Below are 24267 nucleotides of genomic sequence, written 5' to 3'. Positions count from 1 at the left end.
AAGAGAACTCCTAAGGCTTGATTATTTTTCCTAATCTTTAGAACTTTAGATGATCTGTCATGACACCTTAGGAATAACTGTTGCCTCTAGGGAAGAAAGTACAAAACAGAAGGCGTTGTTAGAGTATTTCCTATAGTCAAGAAGAGAAACAAGTAAACATCAAATAAAATCAAGCAATAAATGAACAACATTTTCATATTCAATTTATTCAATGGTTTTATACTTACTAATGTGTATTAACTACAGCATGGTGCTAATGAGCTCAAATGATCAAGTTCACGAGTTTGATTTATTCATTCTACAAATATTTATAAGTACTGCTATATGCAAATCTATATTCTGAAAGCTAGGAGAAACATGAAAATATGTAAATGTAGTCCTTGCCCTCAAGGAGCTCAAAATCTGTGAGGAAAGATAAGAAATGTAGGCCAGCAAATTCAGTGTGAGACAGCACATGGCAAGACTGAAATAAATGGTAAAAGTAAAATATTTAGTAGGTGAGTATTAAATGCAATTCAGAAAGTTTTCTCAGTTATGATACTTAATTGACACAAGGTATTTCATTGATATAGAAACTCAATGGTGCTGGCACAGTTATATAGCGATAAAGCAGCTGCCTTCAGTGCCGGCATTCCATATGGGCACCAGTTCCAGTCCCGGCTGCTCCACTTCCAATCCAACTCCCTTCTGTGGCCTGGAAAAGCAGTGGAAGATGGCCCAAGGCCCCTGCACCCTCATGGGAGACCCCGGAAGAGGCTCCTGGCTCCTGGCTTTGGGTCAGCGCAGCTCCAGCCATTGCAGCCAACTGGGGAGTGAACCAGCGGATGGAAGACCTCTCTCTCTCTGTGCCTCTCCTTCTCTTGTGTAACTCTGACTTTCAAGTAAATAAATAAATCTTAAAAAGAAACTCAAAAGCAAGGCTTGATCTAGCAGCTCTGTGATATTCACCAAGGAGCAATTTTCTTTCTATTGTGGCAAATTTATTCCAAGGTTGGTTAACCAAGTAGTTACATGCAGGGTAGGGATGAGAGAAAGAGAGAGTGAAAGAGGGAATGGTTGATTCATTCAATTTCTTGCCCCAAACATCAACAAGAGTCTTGTGTGTCCTTCTAACTGGACCCTGTAAGTCCTGTGCTGAGCCTCAACCAATCCCTCTGACCAGGGGAATTCCACGTGTTAAGTTGGCCTAAGCCCAGTTTCGCATGACCCATCCTTAAACAAATCTCTACCACAAGGGAACCCATGCTTGGGACACCAGATTGGCATCAGTTAATCAGGGCACAATCTAAGGAAAGATGAACTGGTTCCTCCCAAAGCATGTGGCTAGAAGACAACAAGCCTGATGTAAAATAAATTGGGGAGACACCAACTATGCCTACTGCAATCTACTCCAAGCATCCATACAAAAGCTTTCTTGAAAGAGGTGGCATGTGAAGTAATCACTGAAGAACAGGAAATAAATACACAACGACTAATTATTTCTTGATGATTCAGGAGTCTCTTTAAGATGTTACAGTTAGTTAAGGATATCACTGTATTCCATTTGCTGAAGTGAAGAAATGAAATATTAGTTCTTTCAAGCAGTCATTCACTTTCCAACAGAGAAGGAAGCTCCTAGATACAGGTTGTTTTGGCACCCACATCCTATAAACAATCTCCACTTCTCTCCAATTCTGTAAGTAACCTCTAAAATCAAAATTTGCAAGAGTGAAACCTGGTCACTTCCTCGAGTGGATGCTTCAAACACCAGGAAGCATTCTGTTGTAGATGCTGACGATGTGTGCCCATGTCTGTGGAGAGGCTTTCCTTTCCTGGTGACAGCTGCCTAGAAATGTCTTTCAGGATCTTCAGAGGTCTGTGAATCTACTTCTACCTCTACTTCCCATTAGTCACACCAGCTGAGACCTAAAATTCCTGACACCACTTCTCAAATCTGATTCTATCTTGTTTCCATTTCCCACAATGAAAGACTTCCTTTTTCCCAACTACGTCCTATAAGACTTCTACTTCATCTATTAGTCCTTCTTTATAATTGTCACAAACTTCCTCACTTATAGTTGTTGCAAACTAAATGTTGAGTAGAATCAGCATTTTCTGATCCTGTTTCATTACTCATTCCCCTTCAATGAGTTTGGATTTCTTCCAAAAATAGCACAATACTTAGTTATTATCAGAGACTGAACTTTTGCTTGGCATCCTCATATCTACTTACTAGGGGAAGAAAAGAAAGTGACTGACTCTTGGATCCCCAGGTCCGTAACCCATACCTACTATTTCATTTCTCTTCCTTTGATGTTCACATATCCAGACACGTCACTTTATGGCCTGTTTTCCTTTTCTTCTTCTTCTTCTTCTTTTTTTTTTTTTTTTTTTTTTGACAGGCAGAGTGGACAGTGAGAGAGAGACAGAGAGAAAGGTCTTCCTTTTGCCATTGGTTCACCCTCCAATGGCCACCGCGGTAGGCGCGCTGCGGCCGGCGCACCGCGCTGATCCGATGGCAGGAGCCAGGTGCTTCTCCTGGTCTCCCATGGGGTGCAGGGCCCAAGGACTTGGGCCATCCTCCACTGCACTCCCTGGCCACAGCAGAGAGCTGGCCTGGAAGAGGGGCAACCGGGACAGGATCAGTGCCCCAACCAGGACTAGAACCCGGTGTGCCGGCGCTGCAAGGTGGAGGATTAGCCTAGTGAGCCGCAGCGCTGGCCTCCTTTTCTTCTTTCTTTCTGCCTCCATTTCCCCTACCCTCAGGAAACACTGGCCGTTCCTTATAATTTACAGAATTTCAGAATCTGCCTCACATTTTTCTCCTGGACTTTAAAATTTAGGTGCTATTTACTCAACACTTTCTACTCTGTTGAGTGCTCTCACATATAATGAATTTAAGATACTTTGCTTTCTTCAATTCTCCTAACCTATGCTTCTCCATCACGGCTCTCCTCCAACTTGGCAAAATGAGCACAGTGTCCAGATTCATTAGAATTTCAGCCTTGACCCTTCCCCTCTTTGCCCATGAACTTGCCTACAACTCTTCCACTGCAACAAACCCTCTCTCCATCCAGAACTTCAATTTTACTTTTACTTCCAACAGTATAATTGCAATAATCTTCTAATTCTGAATCCATCACTCCCCCTCAATGCTGACCTGTCTAAGGAACAAGGTTTCCACAGGGCTAGCCTTTGTCTTAAAATCACTTCTATTGTTCTTTCCATCTCATTTTCTCTAAAATTGTTTCATGGGAAATCCTGCTTGATTTAAAACTTTAATCATCAAAAACTCTAAAATGACGCTTCATTGTCTGAAATGATACTAGCTACCATTTATTAAGCAGTCACTCAGTGTGTGGCATGCTGTATTATATTAGTAATAATACAGTACTCACAAAAACATGACATGTATGAGTGGAAAAGCATAGCTTAGCAAGAAGTTAAAAGCTTACCTAGTATTTTACACCTAGTGAATGGGGAGCGGGGAATCAGTTCCCTGGTCCTACACAGAAAAAGTTTTGGCCAGCCCTTCAAGGCTTTGTTTAATCTGTTTTGAATGTTCAGTTTCTCTCACTGTTCTCCAGTAAGAATTGGACATTTCATTTAAACTGGTTTAATTGCTATACCTTTTTGTCACTGCTACAAATCAGTGATAATTTCAACCTTATAACCAGTGTTCACTTTCTTTCTTGTAGGAGAAAAGTAGGTGTAGAAGTAGATAATTAGCCAGCGCCGCGGCTCAATAGGCTAATCCTCTGCTTGCGGCGCCGGCACCCCAGGTTCTAGTCCCAGCCAGGGCGCCAGATTCTGTCCTGATTGCTCCTCTTCCAGTCCAGCTCTCTGCTGTGGCCCAGGAAGGCAGTGGAGGATGACCCAAGTTCTTGGGCCCTGCACCCACATGGGAGACCAGGAGGAAGCTCCTGGCTCCTGGCTTCAGATCGGCACAGCATGCTGCCCACAATGCGCCACCGTACTGGCCATTTAGGGGGTGAACCAATGGAAAAAGGAAGACCTTCTCCTTGTTCTCTCTCTCACTGTCTAACTCTGCCTGTCCAAAAAAAAAAAAAAAAAAAAAAAAAAAAGAAGAAGATAATTATCCCAATGCTATATTTGCCAAAATCCTTCTCAGTGTTTATGGAATCCTTCAACTTCCACCTCTATAATACTTTGCCTACCCATGAAGCACACAGTCTGTCTCTCTCTTAACATTGTCATAACTTGCCAGCTCACCTGCAAGTTTATCATACAGGTTTTAGGACATGTAATTTATTATATATAACAAAGCCTTCAAAAAGTTGATGGAAATAGAATTAAAAGTTGATGCATATTTTCCATAAGATGAAGATTCCCTCATATAGTCATATTCTCATTCTTAAGAATATGAGATCCTTGAAGGAAAGTTTATATGTCATTGACAGTGCTAAGTACTCAAGAAGAGCATAGCACAGAGCATTCCAATGAAGTAAAAGAAAACCTTGGTTCTAAAGTTACAGACCCCAACTCAGTCCTTCTATCATGATTACGGAACATTTTGTTTAAACTACATTGCTTATTGAAAAGTAACGAGGCAGCGTAAATAGCAAGGTAATAAATTACTCTTATTCCACTTTGTAAGAGAGTAACGTAGTGGTCAAGCATGCAGGCTCTAAAATCAACCAAATCTGGGTTGAATCCAATCATATTAGAAATGTTAGGACGGGCAAGTTTCTTAACTTTTCTCAAAGATCCAGTTCCTCCTCCTCATTACAATGATTGCAATGCTACCAGCAATATAAGGTTGTTTTAAAAAGTACTTATCACTCTGCTGAGCACATAGTAAATGCTCAAGAAATACTGAACACTGGTGCAGGTGTTGTGGCAGAGTTAGTTAAGCCTCCACTTGGGACACCCACATCCCATTCAAAGTGCTTGGACTGAGTTCCACTTCTGCTTCTGATCCAGGGTCCTGTGAATGCAACTAGGAGGCATAAGATGATTGCTCAAGTACTTGAGTACCGGCCAGCCATGTGGGAATCTCAGACTGAGTTCCTGGCTCCTGGCTCCTGGCTCCTGGCTGTGGCCTGGCTCAGCCATGTTCTTGAAGGAATTTGTGAAGTGAGCCAGCTGATGAAAGACACTGACCATACCCTTTCAAATAAATAAAATGAATAAATAAACATTTTAAAAGAAATAAGAAATACTAAATATTATCAAATGTCTGTAAATTAAAGGGAACTAATGGCTCTAAGGGACACTGTGAGATTAGATGGCTATTTAGAAACTGAAAAACACTCTTCAGTATAGTACAATGATCCCAAAGAATAACAATTATTACTGGGGTCGATGCTGTGGTGCAGTAGGTTAATCCTCTACCTGCAGCACAGGCATCCCATATGGGTGCCGGTTCTAGTCCTGGCTGCTGCTCTTCTGATCCAGCTCTCTGCTGTGGCCTGAGACAGCAGCAGAAGATGGCCCAAGCTCTTGGGCTCCTGCACCCACCTGGGAGACCCAGAAGAAGCTTCTGGCTCCTGGTTTTCGATCAGCTCAGCTCTGGCCGTTGCAGCCATTTGGGGAGTGAACCAGTGGAGGGAAGACCTTTCTCTCTGTCTCTCACTGTTTGCAACTCTACCTCTCAAATAAATAAATAAAACCTTTATAAGAAAAGCAATTATTATTATATGAAATATCAACATGTTTGTTTTGCTATGGATAGCTTGCAAAGACCTGAAATTCCATTAGGTCAAATAATGAGAATTCCCCAATAAGAATTTTTACACCAAAGTTATCCCCTCACTACAAGTTTCTGTCTAGGTCATCCTAGGTAATTATGGTGATGACTGTTCACTGCTCTCCCCTTTCTATCTTGAATCTCCCCTTCCAGTGGTCAATCTCAAATGCACATCATTTGGATGCTCTAGTTTCCATTCAGAAATGATTTTCCATTTTCTATGTAGAGGCTATTGATTTTTGCTGGCTTCTTGGACCAGTTATGTATTTTCCCTGCAAAAAATACATATTTTAATATAAGAAATTGAATATATATTATATTTCATATATACAGTTTTTTATTTTATTTATTTGAAAGAGAGGTAGAGAGAGAGAAAGAGTGAGAGAGAGGGAGAGAGAGGTCTTCTATCCACTGGTTCTCTCCACAAATGGCCACAATGGCCGGAGGTGAGCTAATCTGAAGCCTGGAGACAGGAGCTTCTTCAAGGTCTCCCACCCCTTGGGTGCAAGGCATAAGGACTTGGGCCATCCTCTGTTGCTTTATTAGGTGCATTGACAGGGAGCTGGATTGGAAGTAGAGCAGCTGGGACTTGAATTGGCACCCATAAGGGATGCTGGCTCTGTAGGCTGGGGCTTTAACCTGCTGTACCACAGAGCCTGCCCCAGTACATGGTTTAAAATATAGGTTTTAAAAAATAGTATGCTTATGATGTTTTTTTTTTTTAATGTGTCAACTTGCCTATGCTAAGGATACCCAGGCAAAACGTTATGCCTGAGCACTTTTGTGTGGGTATTTTTGGACAAGAGTCACATTTGAATTAGCAGACTAAGTAAAGACAATCACCCTCCCCAATCCCTGGAAGACCCGAATTGAACAAAAAGTCAGAAGAAGGACAAATTCTCTTTCTCTTCTTGAGTTAAGACATCTATCTTCCCCTGCCCTGAAACATCGGTGCTTCTGGTTCTTGGGCCTTTGAACTCTGGGACTTACACCAGCCGCCACTTCCACTCCAGGTCTCAGGTCTTTTGACCAAGCTCAAATTACAACCCTGGTTTCCTGATTCCCCAGCTTACAGATGGCAGATGGGAAAAATTCTCTGCCTCCATAATCATAGGAGCCAATTCCCAAAATAAATCTTTCTTTCTCTCCCTCTCTCTCCTTCCCTCTTTCACTCTCTCTTCCTCCTCTCCTCTCCCCCTCTCACACACACACACATACACCCCATTGGTTCTGTTTTCTAGATCATGGATTTCCTCCTCCTGAGGGTTCTCTCTTCAATGATCTCTTCTTACTCTTTATACAGCAGAGTAAGAACCATCAAGTTTCTTCAAAGTCAGCTGATACACAAATAACTGTTGAGCAACAACCATGTGTCTAACATGCTTTCAAAATAAGCAGTTAGGTCCTCTGTCACCCAGGGACTTACATTCTAAAGACACAGGATTTGAGTGGCAAAGGAGTAGTCACATTCCTTCATTCTGAATTCATTAAGTCGCACTTTGGGTAAATGGGTAACAAGCATCTAAGCTACGGTAAACTCATCAAAAGACAATCTTCCAAATATTGGTCTTCTCCTCAACACGTATCTCCTTTATTGCTCTGAGTTTGACAAGCACCTCCAATGGACTCCAGGTTCACTCACATTAAACCATAAGTAGAAATTGTCCGTCATTTGAGTATGTTGCTGGCAAGCTGTATCTTAAATGAAGCTGAATGCTCATCAGCTCCTAAAACATTTACCTAGAGGGCAGCTTTAAACTCTCCTGGATTTACTTAAGAAGGCCAGAGGTCAGTCGTCTGAATTCTTATCCTTTCTAAGCAGGGTGTTTTCACGACCTAAATCCCTGGATGTGGCAGTGGTATTGCCTTACACAAATCTTGGAATTATTGCTTTGATATGTTGAAGTAACATTATGCACATGATTTTTAAAAATACAAAGCAAACTGATGCAACCAGCCAAACAAAAATTGTTTTAAATAGGTTTGGAACTGCGTTTGAATTACATAGCCAAATTTTTGTACAATCTTTACAAGATTTTTCCCTGCGAATCTAAATCTATGCTAAAATAAAAGTTCTCTTTAAAAAGAGGTTTTTAGGTCAGGCGTTTGACCTAGTGGGTTAGATGATGCTTGCATCTCATATCCAAATACCTGGGTTCAGGTCCCGATTCCATTCCTGGTTCCAGCTTCCTTAAATGTGCACCCCAAGAGGCAGCAGGCAATGGCTCAAGTATTTGCTTCTGTGCCATCCATCTGCGAGACCCAGACTGACTTCCATACTCCTGGCATTGCCCTGGCCCAAACCCAGCTTGTTGCAGGAATCTGAGGCATGAACCAGCAGATGAAAGGGTTCTCTGACTTTCAAAGAATAAATAAAAGTGTAAAGATGCCAATTAAGATGCCTTTGTCCCATACTAGACTGCCTGACTTCATACTCAAGCTCTAGCTTGCAGCTAATACGTACTCTTAGAGACAACAGTGGATGGCTCAAGTATTTGGTACCCTGCCACCCATGGGAGACCTGGTCTGAGTTCCTGGCTCCAGGCTTCAGCCTGGCCCCAACCCTGGCTCTTGTGGGTATTTGAGGAGCAAACCAGTGGATGGGGAAATCTTGCTCCCTCTCTCTTTCTCCTTCTCTCTCCCCCTCTTTCTCAAATAAATAATAAACAAGCAAAAGTTTTTAAAATAGTTTCTGACACAAATGGATAGAAGAGTACACAGATGCCATTTGTCTCCCATTTAATCTCTCTATTGCTTCAGATTCCCTTCTTACTATGAAGCCATTGGGCAGAAACATAAAACCCTATTCACTGGGTGGGCATTTGACACAGCACTTAAAGACACCTTTTGGGATGCCTGCATCCAATACTGGAGTGTCTGGTTTCAAGTCCCAGCTCTACTTGGGATTCTAGCTTCTTGATTATGCATACATCCTGGGGAGCAGCTAGTGGCTGTGTCCCTGCCACCTCTGTAGGAGATCCATATTGAGTTCCCAGGTCCTGGTTTCAGATTGGCCTGGCCTTGGATGTTGCAAGCACTTGGTAGTGAACTAACAAGATAGGAGCATCCCCTTACTTTCAAATAAATAGAAAAAAAATTTTAAATCTTATTCATTGTATAAATTGAACAGTAAGATGCATGTCCCTTTTCTTTTTAAAACCTTTTGCTTGATTTTCTGAGAGTCAATCAAATAAAAAATAAGTCATTCTAACCTTCCTAACAGATAAAGAACAGACTTAAGTGCATTGACATAGTGTGTTGGCCTTCATATATCATCATGAGGCTGACATACTGTCAATAGCACTCAGCTTCAAGCTGAGCACTGATGACAGGTTGGTGCTGCGTTATTCCCAGAGAGCCTGAGAACGTATTCAGTGGAACTTGGACTTTAAGCAAGGCAGGAAGTAGGACTGAGCAAAACTTGCTTGCGTTGTACCTAAACAAGAGTCAGAAGAGTGTTAAATAAATTTTACCAAGGTGTGAAATTCTTGCTGCTTTTGGCCAGAAAGATAACTGGGAACTGAGAAAAGGCTAAATTTGCCATTACTTGTTCAATATTGTATCCTTAGTTCAATGTTTTAAAAAGTGTTATATGTGCACCCTAAGAGATCTGCAGAGAAATCTCTCTTATATGAAAGGAAAAAAAAAAAACCATTAGAAGTTACAGTTTGTTATTATTCCCTAAATAATACAGTATAACAGCAATTTTCATTGTATATTAGGTTTTATAGGTAATCCAGAAATAATTTAAAGAATCTAGTAGGATGTTTGTAGGTTACATACAAATACTATGTCATTTTATATAAGGGAATTGATTGAGCATGTGAATTTTTGAAATATGCAGGGTTCCTACAACCAATCCCTTGAGAATACTTAGGGATGGCTGAATTAATTTTTATCTATAAAAATAACGTTAAGCTTTACTGATATTTAATATGTGAATTGACTCTGGTACTCTCACTAGATCTGTTTGAGTGATCTTTTGTAGACGGAAACATTGTTTTCACACACCTTGTTCCTCCTAGAACATATCCTATGCATATTCTTGGACTTTCTACCCCTCCAGCTCAGTCTTTCTACCCCTCAGCTCAGCCGTCTTAGCCCTTGGGAAAGCCTGTTTTTGGCTAGCAACACCAGAATTTTTGGGTTCTCTTAGCAGGCCTCATTGACTCTCCTTTTATACCACACTCTTTAACCTCAATTTCTTAATAAAAACAACAATTTGTCTTCATATGCCATATGTTTCATTTGTCAATTTGTTGAGAGAGGAGGCCCCATGAGACACTCCAAGAATCTTGTCACATATGGCAATACGAGATTTTCTGAGGGAAATGCAGGCGTTCCATAACTGGAGAGCTTGACGATGGTACACTAATTCGTTCATTCACTTCACTCTCCTCTAGCTCACACAGGTGTGACTGAGTGGCTGATGGGTGAGTCATGATCTTTCCTTGGTCCCTCTAGACTTATTCTTCACCCCTTTCCTTCTTCCTCTTAGCCATATGGCTACATCCAAGGACTCCCTTGACTAACAGCTTATGATTTGGGACATTTTCTGTGACAACCAGTGACTTATAGTGGCTAAGAAAAGCATGTAAAAACAGAGTAATCAATCCCTTTATGGGAGAGGTAACATTTTAACAATGAATGAAATAGTAATTACTTCTTAAAATAATCGTATGCTTGGAGGGTGTATTTTGAAAAAGGATATTTGAAATTATTTCTACAGTAATTTTTTTGGTACTTGAAACAATGTCAATAAATTTACCATCTTTAAAAACACTTTTTGGGGATTGTACCATGGTGTAGCGGGTAAAGCTGCTGCCTGCAGTGCTGGCATCCCCTACAGGTGCTTGTTCGAGTCCCTGCTGCCCCACTTCCAATCCAGCTCTCTGCTATGGCCTGGGAAAGCAGTAGAAGATGGCCCAAGTCCTTGGGCCCCTGCACCCACGTGGGAGACCCGGAAGAAGCTCCAGGCTCCTGGCTTCGGATTGGTGCAACTCCGGCCCTTGAGGTTACCTGGGGAGTAAATCAGTGGATGGAAGACCTTTCTCTCTCTCTCTCTCTCTCTCTTTCTCTCTCTGCCTCTGAATCTCTGCAACTCTGCCTTTCAAATAAATAAACAAATCTTTAAAAAACACTTTTCATATTCTGATAGCTTAGAATATTTTAAAACAGAATTTTTTTAATGTGCTTAAAAATAGTTCATGGGTTTGAAGTGCATTTGTTAAAACAGTCAATCCTTTGATTACTTTATAAAAACTACTAATTGACATAAGAGAGACTGAAAATTTAAATTTACAAGTAAAATTTTGACAGAATCTGTGCATTCATTGGTAAACAAGACTGAAAACTGAGTGTCCTGATTTTTTTTTTTTTTTTTTTTACTGCTGAAAAATCTGTATTTCCTCCATCTGGTTCTACCTCTAAATGTGAGGGGTCTTCAAGTGTGACAACCATTAAATCCAAGTTCTGTGATAAATTAAACTATTAAAAAAAGCTCTTAAATTGTTTTAAGTTATTTCAAATCAAGATTTTCCAAAATATCCATTTTGGTAAGACAAAATAAAATAATTTAAAGTGGAATAAGCCTGGTTCTCTTAATCACTGAATTGTATGTCATTCATCATAAACTCACAGTAATATGTTAGGTGAGCAGAAATAAACTTAATATATTAAGGCATTGAGATTTTAATATTTTGTTTAATTGTAGTAGTTATTCCACCTTGATAAGTACAGAAATTATACTTTGATATTTGCTACTATTGTAACAATACTCAGAAATAAGAGGCATTGATGGAACGAATTGCCAGCAGGAAGTAAGGATATACATAGCAGGCTGGGTGTCTGGGATGTGCTGTTGTACCTCAGTAAATTTACAGTATAGTTGTCAGGAGGGATCCTGGGTAACAGACCACATATCCACATATCTACTGTATGTGTAGCTCTAGGGGAACTAGTTGGAACTGTCAGAGGGATCATGTGTTGCTCACAACTTAAAGCAAGAAAGAGTTGCACATAGGTGAATTTGGGCTGATGTCCAAACAGAGAATGGAGAGAAAAAAGTTTAGTGAACAAGGGTCTTTCATGGTTGCAAAGTTGATTGATTTTGGAACTGGAATAAAAATTGGCCTTGAGTGTCAATCGGTCAGCAGGATTTCTTGCATAACTCAGCCCTTTAGTAAACATCAGATTAGGGGGCTACTTTTCCACATAGCATATTGTTTTAGATAGCTACAGGGTATCTGCTGGTAAATAGAAGAAAAAACATGAGGTCTAGGAGACAAAGAGTAGGCAGACTTCATAACTGTGGCTAACAAAAATCTTGACACATGGAGCGAATTGGAAGCAAACAGATCAGAAGACCAGAAACTGATGAAGGAATTTTTGAAGAAATTACAATGACAAAAAAAAAAAAAACTGAACTAGGACTAAAAAAAAAAAAAAAAAAAAAAAAAAAACCTTAAAACAACCATTTGGAAGAGAGACGTGAAAGCTGCACAACCCATAAGGAGAAGATGTTTCTTAACAATCTTCTCAGATATTGTCATGAAAGATAATGATTAAGGGAGAAGAAATTCTCAGAGAACAGACAAGAGGCTACAGCTTGGGTAGTCACAGTACCTATCCAGACAGATTGAATAATTTCTAAGGGTCATTGACTACTGTGTGTACCTTATTCTTTCCTTTTCTCAATGGAAGCTTGTACTATAGTTAGACCAAGCAGATGACACAGATCACCAGACAGGGCCAACTATGTATGTAACTTGTAGGGTCCAGTACAGAAGGAAAATGTAGGACTCCTTGTTCAAAAAAGCATAGAAAATGTGCCAGCCATTAAAAGTACTAAAATGTCAAGCTTGTTCCTTTCTTGCACGTGTGTTTTGACTTGTCATCGTGTACTGTATTTGCAATTTAATGCCATTCTAAATAAAGAAAGATTTAATTTTACTGTTCATCTTTATATTGTGCAATGCTAGTTTTGAATGCAAATATAAAGCATAATTACTGAAATGACACAATTCTTATTTTGTGGCTTGTACATACATATGTATTTTGTTCTTCCCAGAACATAGCAATGTTACAACTAATTCAACTGCTTTCATTTTGCTTCTTAATGTGTGCACCTTCTAGCACTAGTCTCTACCATTAGCTTACTGATGAGTAAGAAAGGAATAAAAGGAGAAGGAATTATACTGCTCTATTATTCCCTTTCTTTCTGTGACATAATTTTAGTGTAACTAATGGCTTACTACAGGGAAAGATAGCACAAGAAAAAGAATACAATGAGATTATTTGGTATTTTGTGTTTCTTAGAACACAATTGTCCTTTTTTGAGTATTCAAATCATATTTTCGTTCAAATGAAAATGTAGATTCTCAGTACTGTCAGAGACCTGTACCTTAGTGGTATATATGACATGGTTAAGATACGCTCAACTCCAAGGCCTCATAGGTCTACTGGAACTCTGCATTCATGGGGCATGACAAATGCTCTACGTGCCTGGGGTAGCAAGGACAGGGGGCACAGGTGTTGTACACATCTGCTCTCACATTGTTCCCCATTACCCTCACAGATATCACTTCAAAAACACAAGTTCAAAGATAAAATCGTTAGTCATTTCAAGACAATGATAATGGAACATTAAACCAATTGCTGGGGCCCATCTGAGTGAGTCACCCTGTGCAACTGTAAAGTTCTCATGCTCATGAGGTCAGTACTGATTGGACCCAAGACAGCCACAGTGACATGAGCTGGAAATCCTAGACTTGGAGCTAGATCTGTGATTATATGGGGCAAAGCGGGGCCCAGCACTGTGGCTCAGCAGGTTAATGCCCTGGCCTGAAGTACCAGCACCCCATTTAGGCGCCGGTTCTAGTCCCAGCTGCTCCTCTTCTGATCCAGCTCTCTGCTATGGCCTGGGAAAGCAGTAGAAGATGGCCCAAGTCCTTGGGCCGCTGCACTCACGTGGGAGACCTGGAAGAAGCTCCTGGCTCCTGACTTCAGATCAGCGCAGCTCCGGCCGTTGCAGCCATCTGGGGAGTGAACCAGCGGATGGAAGACCTCTCTTGCTGTCTCTACCTTGCTTTCTAACTCTGTCTTTCAAATAAATAAAATAAATCCTTTAAAAAAATGGGGCAAAACGTGGTCTCACTTGGGTTGGGGATGGGTAGATTCTTTCTGTTGGAAAGAGTGAAGAGTAATACACACACACACACACACACACACACACACACATATATATATATATAGAGAGAGAGAGAGAGAGAGAGAGAAAGAAAGAGAGAAATAGAGAGAGAGAGAGAAAGAGAGAGAGAAACTATTGACTTACCAAAACCTGTCTTTTTTCAGGGAAGATAGTCGACTATATTCCCAGATGTAACTGAATTCCATGCCATGGCATTTGGGCAAAATTGACGCACAGTGGTTCCATGCCTGGCCCGTAGAAACTTCTCCCATGATCTTCTGCCCTCTTACATCATTTGTCAACCGGGTACACGTAGATGCACCAGCAGAGAACTGAAATTCCCCAACGAGAAGACTGAACTACACTTTAGAAAGGTCCTAAAACTTAACAGGGGCCAGCGGTAAGGCGCAGTGGGTTAAAAGCCCTGGCTTGCAGCTCCTGCATCCCATTTGGGCCCCTCTTCATGTCACAGCTGCTCCTCTTTTGATCCAGTTCTCTGCTATGGCTTGGGAAAGCAGTAGAAAATGGCCCAGATCCTTGGGCCCCTGCACCCATGTGAGAGACCCAGAAGAGGCTCCTGGCTCCTGGATTCAGATCAGCTCAGCTTGAGCCATTGTGGCTGTTTGGGGAGTGGACCAGTGTATGGAAGACCTCTCTCTCTCTCTGTACCTCTTTGAAATAAATAAATCTTTAAAAAAAAAAAAAAACTAACCAAATGTTTTAAATGTGTTAAGACAATTGAATTTTGAGGCTTGTATGTTACAAATGTTTGTTTCTTCTGAAAAAAGAAAAGTCTACTCCCAAAATAAGCTATAAGTACCTCAGGAACTTATCTCCCTGGAACCTTACATGGCAACAAGAGAAATCATGTCAAGAATGTCACCTGAATCATGTAGACTGGACAGACTCAGGGGGTGACTTAGGAATGTGAAGGAGAATTTGGTGATGGGATTCAGTAGGTCCACAGGGGCTACTGGCTGATTACAAAACTCGGGAATGGATCTTCCTCTGGATGTGCACATTAAATAACTGTAATTTTATATTTGGTATACCACATTGGCATGGAGTGAAGTGTGGGGTAAAGATTTTATTTAAAATTCAGTGTTAGATTCTCCAAGAAGTCTTCAGCAATACCTCAGAAGCACCTCTCTATCCAGCTGCTTTGTTCCATATCAAGCCACCTCCACTACACAGAACATGTTATAATTTGCTGGAATACATCTTCATTGTCTGTTTCATCCCATATAATGGGTTTTTTAAAGTTGACTTTGTCAGTTTTATTAACCAGGTATCTCAAGGAAGGCTTAGCACTAAATGACTAACTAAATGAAAAGATGCACAAATATTTGTATTCGTAAACCTTGCTGGTTCATGGGAACATTTAATAAATCAGATTCCTTAAAATTTTTAACTTTTTTAAAAAATTTTATTTGAAAGGCAGAAACAGAGAGAGATAGAGGGATCCTCCATCTACTGGTTCACTCCTCAAATGAACACAACAGCCAAGGCTGGGCCAAGCCAAAGCCAGCAGCCCAAAACTCTGCCCGGATCTCCTATTAGAATGACAGAGAAGTACTTGAGTCATCATCTGGGGCCTCCCAGTATGCACATTGCAGGGAGCTTGAGCATCAGAGGTGCTGGAACTCAAACCAAAAACTCTGATATAGGATACAGGAGTCCCAAGCAGAAAATTAGCTGCTGCACCAAAAGCCCAGTTAACTGTAGACTATTTTCAGTTGACCCTTGACAGTTCCCTGGTTATGCAATGAACGCATCTCCTACTTTCCAGCTCATTCCTTCTTCACCGGGTGGCTGATTATGCAGTTGGATCTCTATAACACTTCTTCCACTGCTGAGACCCTGGGGTGATTCGCCTGCCATTTTGACTTTTGCCCACCACTTTCCCCACCTCTTCTTTAAAAGATTACCTGCAATTTCTTCTTCTGATCTGGATTTTTGTCCTTGATAGTTGTGTCCATTCTCTCATTCCTGGCTTAAATTCAGATTCACAATTCTGTGTGTTTGTTTCCAGTATAACTAACCCTAGCTTCAGACCCCATCTGAAATCACAATCTTATTGCTGCCATTGGGAAACCAAGTGCACCCCATCAGCAACTGCTTCTGAATGCTGTCTCTCAATTTTCTTAGTATTCAACATAGAACCATTTCCTTGGGTTCAACTGTCCTGAACTAATTATGTTTTATATCAAAGTGTAAAAAGTACAACTTTTTTTAAAAGGTTTATTTATGTATTTGAAAGGCAGAGTTACAGAGAGGCAGAGGCAGAGGCAGAGAGAAAGAGTGAGAGAGAGAGAGAAGGCTTCCATTTGCTGGTTCACTCCCCAAATGGCTGCAATGGCCAGAGCTGAGCCGATCTGAAGCCAGGAGACAGGAGCTTTTTCCAGGTCTCCCATGTTGGTGCAGGGGCCCAAAGACTTGGACCATCTTCTGCTTTCCCAGGCCATAGCAGAGAGTTGGATCAGAAGTGAAGCAGACACGACTTGAACTGGTTACCCATATGGGATGCCGGCAAGCAGGCAGTGGCTTTACCTGCTAAGCCACAGCACCAGTCCCCCAAAAAGTACAACTTTTAAAAACAAAATGGAAGTTTAAATTTTTATTTTATTTATTTTTTGTTATACAGAGATAGTCTTTAATGTTTGCTTTTTTTTAACTTTTATTTAATAAAAATAAATTTCTTTTGTTTTTTTGACAGGCAGAGTGGACACTGAGAGAGAGAGACAGAGAGAAAGGTCTTCCTTTTTGCCGTTGGTTCACCCTCCAATGGCCACTGTGGCCAGCTCATCACGCTGATCTGAAGCCAGGAGCCAGATGCTTCTCCTGGTCTCCCATGCGGGTGCAGGGCCCAAGCACTTGGGCCATCCTCCACTGCCTTCCCAGGCCATAGCAGAGAGCTGGCCTGGAAGAGGGGCAACCGGGATAGAATTCGGTGCCCCAACGGGGACTAGAACCCGGTGTGCCGGCACTGCAAGGCGGAGGACTAGCCTGTTAAGCCATGGCGCCAGCCTCAAAAATAAATTTCTAAAGTACAACTTTTGCATTATAGCAGCTTTTTCCCTCCATAACCTCCATCCCACCTGCAACCATCCCATCTCCCACTCCCTCTCCAATCCCATTCACATCAAGATTCATTTTCAATTATCTTTATATACAGACGATCAATTTAGTATACACTAAGTAAAGATTTCAACAGCAGACTCATAGAATGACAGATGTCCTAAATAGCACTCTGGCCTCAGAATCAGCCTTTAAAGCTTTCGGATCCGGTTAAAGAGCCCATGAGAGTATTTCAAGCATGGAAAGCCAAGACATTGTGGCAAAAAAAAAAAATCTCTGTGAATGAGATCCCAGCAAAAAGAATGAGCCATCAAAGAAGGAGGTACCTTTCTCTGAGGGGAGGAGAGAACTTCTACTTTGACTGTGGCCTTGTCTAAATAAGATCAGAGTTGGCGAATTCAAGAGGCTTCCATAGCCTTGGCAGCTCATGACAAGAGCCTTGGGTGATTACTGACGTCATAAATAAAAGTGTCAATTGTTAAATCAACAAGAGGGGTCACTGTGCATTAACTCCGCGTGTAGGATCGCTGTCCTTAATGTGTTGTACTATGTGAATTAATGATATAACTAGTACTCAAACAGTACTTTATACTTTGTGTTTCTTTGTAGGTGCAAACTGTTGAAATCTACTTAGGAAGTTCAAATTTTTAAAAAGGGTAAGATTTCCCGGGAGTGCAGTGGAGGATGGCCCAAGTCCTTGGGTCCTGCACCTGCATGGGAGACCAGGAGAAGCACCTGGCTCCTGGATTTGGATCAGCACGGTGCACCAGCCGCAGCTGCCATTGGGGAGTGAGCCAACGGAAAAGGAAGACCTTTCTCTCTGTCTCTCTCACTGTCCATTCTGCCTGTAAAAAAAAAAAAAAAAAAAAAAAAAAAAAAGGAGGGGGGTAAGATTTAATTAAAATATTGTGGTAGTGCCGAAAACACTTGATAATAATCAGTAGTTATTCATTGTGGTGGAATGAGAAGGCCATGCCAAAATGGTTGCTGGCAAGCGAGCATCAGTTACTCAGGAAATGGCTTCAGAACCCACCTGGCAAAGGAGCCTGCCCGGCAACAGGTGGTGATTGGTTACAGCATAAACTGCCCCTTGACCGGATTGGCTGCCTCTGCTATATAAGCTGCTGTACCAACCGAAATAAATGAGTCAGCAAGCTGGTGGCCTCTGGCCTGCTTTCACCCAACTGCCAGTGTCTATGTTGTGACTCCGTGCCTCTTGCTCCCACCATGCTCCTCCTCTCAGAACTAATCCACAGCAACAATTCATCTCAAAAAAGGGCTTAAGAAGTGCAGGATTTTGCCTGTACTACCTTCTTGCACACATGATCTGCAGTAGAGTACTATGCACATTACAAGAGGTCAATAAATATGTCTATGGATTGCTTGGCTATTGCATCTAAAAATTCATGATTTTGACAAATATTGATGTAGTACAACATGCCACGAAGTCCATTCCTAGCTCTCGTTCTCTTTAGCAGCCTTGGCTCATTATCCAAATGATTATGTTCGGAGGTCTCTCGTAGCCACATTTCATCACACTACTGACAGCACTGAAGTGGTTGAGTGAATGTAGTGCCAGCTCATAAAATCATTTCAAGTAAAGGGCTTCAAGATCTTTCCAGCTGTTATTCAAATCTATATCATTATTTACTATAGAACATAAAATATCAAGGTCTCATATATTTTCTCCCTTACTAAACTTACACCAGCTGATCCATGTGACAAGGTATTGAGGTCCAATAAAGCTGGTCATCTCAGAATTTGTTTCCGTAAGTATTCTATTTTTGGTCCTCTAAATTGTGGCTAACTGAAATTGACAGTTACATGGCCTTCAAGGGAGTGAAAAGCAATAAGCTTAAGGTTTGGTGCTTAGAAAGGAGTGGGTCATATGCTATGGGTACAGATTATGGAAAAGTTGTTATGTGTCTGTTTTGAAATACAGACTGCTGCTGCTAACACTCCCTTAGTTTTTATTAAATTTTCCAAAAATGTAACCGAATGGTTGCCATGGGGATGATTATGATGTCACAGAGGATGATGACTTCTCATAATCTATAAGCAGCAAGAGCAGATGTGCTTGTAAGAAACAAAGATCTTGTTTCCATACAAATGTACTCAAAATGAAACACAAAGAAAGAAAAATACCCAGAGCACATAATGCAAAGAAAAAGAATTGCTTCTAAATAGAATGTTTTACAAAGTTTTCCATAAAGCCTCAGCTGTTCTTCGAAGCACAACCAGCTTGAACATGGGTAGCAGACATGAAATTACAGTATTCACAAAATTAGTATTCAGCTTGCAGAATCTCTCCTTTCAAAGCCTTCATGCATACTTTATGCATGCACAATTATAGAAGCAGGTAATGAGAGAAATTTTGATTTTCCTTCTCTGGTTGTTATTGTATTTATCTAGGTAAGTCCTGGCAAAATTTTCTTTGTTAAAAATAATTCTAAGCAATAATTAATTCTATTGAAAATGTATTTTGACTCTTATAAGATACTTTGGATGATTTCTCTAAAACACATGTTATTCTATCTATGGAGATGGGTAGTGACATACCAACTTTTAGTAAAGAGTCCAAGTTCAGTGACAATAATATGCAAGATACAATGATTTTTGCAGTTTTATTCTTTTATATTGTAATTAATTTCCCTTTCATTATTAAAAGCTTTAAAAGGATCTTCAAGTTTATGGCCATGACCTTCTGAAATACATAGATATGGTAAACAATATATCAAATGAATTGGTTGTGTCAAAATATATTACAATGTCTTCCCTTACATCACTTTGAATTTAATCCTATACACATTGATGGTCATTTATACTCTCCTAAATTAATTCTTCAGATTCTTAAGTATATCTCACAGTAATCTCAAATATTTCTTAAAATTAATCAAAGTTTAAATAATAAAAAATTATAACAAACTTGCCATTCCCTGAAATTAAAAAACCCTTTATCCAACTTGAATTTGCCAATAAAAATATTACGTTCTCATATGTCATATAACTCAATGAGAGATATGAACTGAGTTGACTGGAAATAAATGAACCATTTTGTCAATTCCCAAGATACTTTATTTCTAAAGCATTCCACCATAGAATAATCTTCTACATGAAAACAAAGATTAAAATATATTTGTTTAGAATTTTCATTACTATGAAGTGCATATACATTTAATTTTACTTTCAATTTAATGTCCAAATTATTTTTTAAGAAATGAAAAATACTGAAAGAATTACATTAAAGAGAAATTAGTAAAAATAATTAGAGAATAAAAAATAAAAACCCACTGTGTCTTCCATCTTGAGTTGAAAGAAATTGAGAATAAGTTAACAGGTGTTTCTGAAAGCTAGACTTTAATCCTAGTTTTAGTTCTGGACTCATACTGAAATCATATACTATTTTAAGACATAAGCTCACTTTTTAAAAGTACATAATATAATACAGTACTCTAAATGGACACTCAATGATGTTTGAGGTATGTGTTGAGAACTGTGAGAGTATCATAACATAACTTCTGACCAAGAGGGCTAAACACACTTATTACAAACACTGAAAAGATTCAGGAGGAATCACAGAAATGCTTGTTTAAGAATTGCAGAAGATGATAATACGTGGATTGAGGTTAACCAATTGCAAAGCCTAAATTAAAAAATAACATAGCTATTTGAATATAGAAAGAGAAAGGAAGTTGTTAAAAGTGCTTTTCAATTAATGAAGTAAAACACAAATTAGCTAGCACTGTAATATTTTGTAGCACTTTTTTGAAGAAGGGTTCCATTTCTAGGGTAATCCTTACTAACAAATATAGCACCAAATCTGTGTAAAGCATTATATTAAGAAACAAGTGCATTGTAAAAAACTGATGATTGTGTTTTTCTATAAAGTTATTCTAACATAATGGGTACAAATGCATGAAAATATGTATTATATTGTGAGGTAATTGATAATATTATTAACATAGATACTAGGTGCTAAATAATTTAAGTGGAATTACAAAGCATGTATTTACAATGAATGGTGCAACATATTTCAAGGGCAGAAAAAATATTGCACTGATACAACAGATCTGAATCTGCATGGGAAGATGTGATAGATTGCTGTCTTTACATACAAAGGTTTTGCCTGTAACCTGATGTTTTTGTATCTTTGAACTGATTTTATTAGAAAATGAGTAAGCCATAATTTTCCATTTTTAAGATTCCCAACAAAGGAAGCTAAACAAAAACTAGACAGTTTTGGGGGAAGACAACTTAGTTGCCAAGTTGTCTTAAACTTTGCTCTCTCTGCATGAACACAGGTGAGTTGAGCTAATTATTTCTATGTGCGGTTTTTCTAGGAATTAATACGACTGCTTCGATTTACAATTATATAAGTTCTGGATGGAAAAATCTGTATCTGACATATCTTATAGTAGGATCTGGAAGAGCAATCATGAGAAATGGGTGCTCTGATCCAGGTGGCAGGAGATACATTTTTTGTCTGGTTTTTATTTTCTTTTTCAATCACATCAGATATTTGGGGAAATATTTAAAAATTTGGGAAAGATAATCAATAGAAAAATAAGGCCCAAAGCAATAGTCACATATATCATTGCAACAATTAGCTGTGGTAATATTTTTTTTTTTTTAATTTTTGACAGGCAGAGTGGACAGTGAGAGAGAGAGACAGAGAGAAAGGTCTTCCTTTTGCCGTTAGTTCACCCTCCAATGGCCACCGCGGCTGGCGCGCTGCAGCCGGCGCACCGCGCTGATCCGATGTAGCTGTGGTAATATTAAGCATACTAATTTAGGTATCTCCTTTGAAAAACTCCTTTTCATGTATTTGTTTGCTTAAGTTAGTAAAGAAACATAGATCACGAGTTGTCCTCTCCTTGGTTTGATCAGTCACTGATGTTGACTCATTAGTCTCCATTTTTACAAGATATTATGAAGTAAATTACATCCACTTTTAACAGTTGAGGAAACCAAGAGATTAAGAAATTTGTCTAATCAGTAGATAATCCAGTAAGTAGAGTTGGGATTTGATCTTAGGTCTCTAGATTGAAAGAGCTTGATCATTGTTACCACCCTGATGCTTCCGTCTGTATCCCCTGGGTCAAATTTCTCTTGGAGCACTGATCTGGGAAAAAAATATTTTTTTGTTTGTGCTGATGATTTCATAGGCTTCCTAACAATTAGAGCCCTATAAGCCCTATAAGCTCTATGGTTCCTCCTTTGTGTGGTTACTATGATTTCAGAAGTAAGTTTTGGGTTCAATTGTGGCTTTTCCATAAGCAAGATTTTTTGATTTTTTTTTTATTTCCCCTTTGCTTCTTTTTTTTATTTTTTACAGGCAGAGTGGATAGTGAGAGAGAGAGACAGAGAGAAAGGTCTTCCTTTTGCTGTTGGTTCACCCTCCAATGGCCGCCGCGGCTGGCGCACTGCGACTGGCGCACCGCGCTGATCCGAAGCCAGGAGCCAGGTGCTTCTCCTGGTCTCCCATGGGGTGCAGGGCCCAAGTACTTGGGCCATCCTCCACTGCACTCCCTGGCCACAGCAGAGAGCTGGCTTGGAAGAGGGGCAACCGGGACAGAATCCGGTGCCCCGACCGGGACTAGAACCTGGTGTGCTGGCGCTGCAAGGCGGAGGATTAGCCTATTGAGCCGCGGCGCCGGCCTCCCCTTTGCTTCTTAGTTTTTTTGGTATATATATTTCATCTTACTATTGAATGCAATATTAGCTCAATGGTTTTAGGAAGTATTCATAAATAAATCAATAAACTGACCTCATACATAAGCCACAAATCAGTCTTTTTTAAAACATTTATTTCAGAAATTTTAGATGTGAAAATACCCCTCACCTCATTTTCCCTGTTAATACTTCATATTAGTATCTTTGTCACAATTAATGAACACCCAGCTTTCCCTATTTTTTTAACCAAATACTAATCAGTCTTGAATGGAACTTCTTCATGTTTTCTAATTTTCAAATCAAAGGACTATCAATTGTTTGAAATAAGGCATTAAACTGAACTGAAATTTCACTTGATATCAGTAGTCTTAACATATTTTAATATGATACAATGAAAAGCATAATACATTTGATTAAGGTTGGCCTTTTCAAAACACTCATTCTCTTCTTCAGCAAGGTTAGAAGAACCATTGATCATTAGGCCCAATTCCTATAGTGAAAATCAGGATAATGGTGACCTCCTGATTTTACCATCCTAGCGAAATGAGGCCGTGTCCTTTTATCTTTCACCAAAACAGAGTTAAAGGGTAGAGAATGAAATGCTGGGATTCCAGATGACGAGTCTAGAGTTCTGCCACTACCTCACTGACTACTGTTGAGACATCATTTAAAGTATATGGGTTGAATGTTATATGGTTAACCCGCATTTTCATTGCCCAGTTCTATCTCTCCTTCACATTTGACACTCTGATCCCTCTCTGGTATCATTCCTTAACTTCACATACAAAGAAACAAAGGACAAACACAATGAAGTGACCCCGTCAGAGTAAAATAGGTGGCTAATGGCTGAGTCAAAATTAAAAAGGTCTCCTGATTTTTAGAACTGAGTTTATGAAGAAATTAAGCACTGCAAATATATATCATCCCATTCCCACTCACCCTAGAGCTTACTGCTATTCTGAAAGTGATGCTTTTCTTTTCCCTTTTATTATATTGTTATTATATACAAATAATATATAAATACTATATAATATTGTTTTCCATGTTTTAATAACTAAATTAACAACATGAGAATTAATTTAAAATTGGTCTACTTCACACAAATAATATTTAGAGATTCAAGTATTATTATACATGTATGATATATGTAGTATATATGTTTGTACTGATATATGTGGTAGTATATAGCTGATACATAGTATTACAATGAAGTGAAACCCTTCAGTTTTTCCACCCATTATCTTTGTTATACATACAACATTTTTGACTATACAATCCATACAGGTTAAAGTACATTTTACATGATAACCTAGTACATAGTTGTGTGTATCTCTGAAATTAAAAATTCCCTTTTGGGGCCAGTGCCGTGGCGTAGTGGGTTAATCCTCTGCCTGAGGTGCTGGCATCCCATATGGGTGCCAGATCTAGTCTCAGCTGTTCCTCTTCTGATCCAGCTCTCTGCTATGGCCTGGGAAAGTAGCAGAGGATGGCCCAAGTGCTTGGGCCCCTGCATCCATGTGGGAGACTGGGAAGAGGCACCTGGCTCCTGGCTTTTGGAGCTTTGGAGCTCCTGGCTTTGGCGCAGCTCCGGCCGTTGTGGCCATTTGGGGAGTGAACCAGTGGAAGAAAGACCTTTCTC

Source organism: Lepus europaeus, chromosome 1, assembly GCF_033115175.1.
Source record: "Lepus europaeus isolate LE1 chromosome 1, mLepTim1.pri, whole genome shotgun sequence".
In the NCBI taxonomy this organism is placed as follows: Eukaryota; Metazoa; Chordata; class Mammalia; order Lagomorpha; family Leporidae; genus Lepus; species Lepus europaeus.
The sequence above is the reverse complement of the archived record's forward strand: the minus strand, read 5'-3'. Positions refer to the sequence as shown.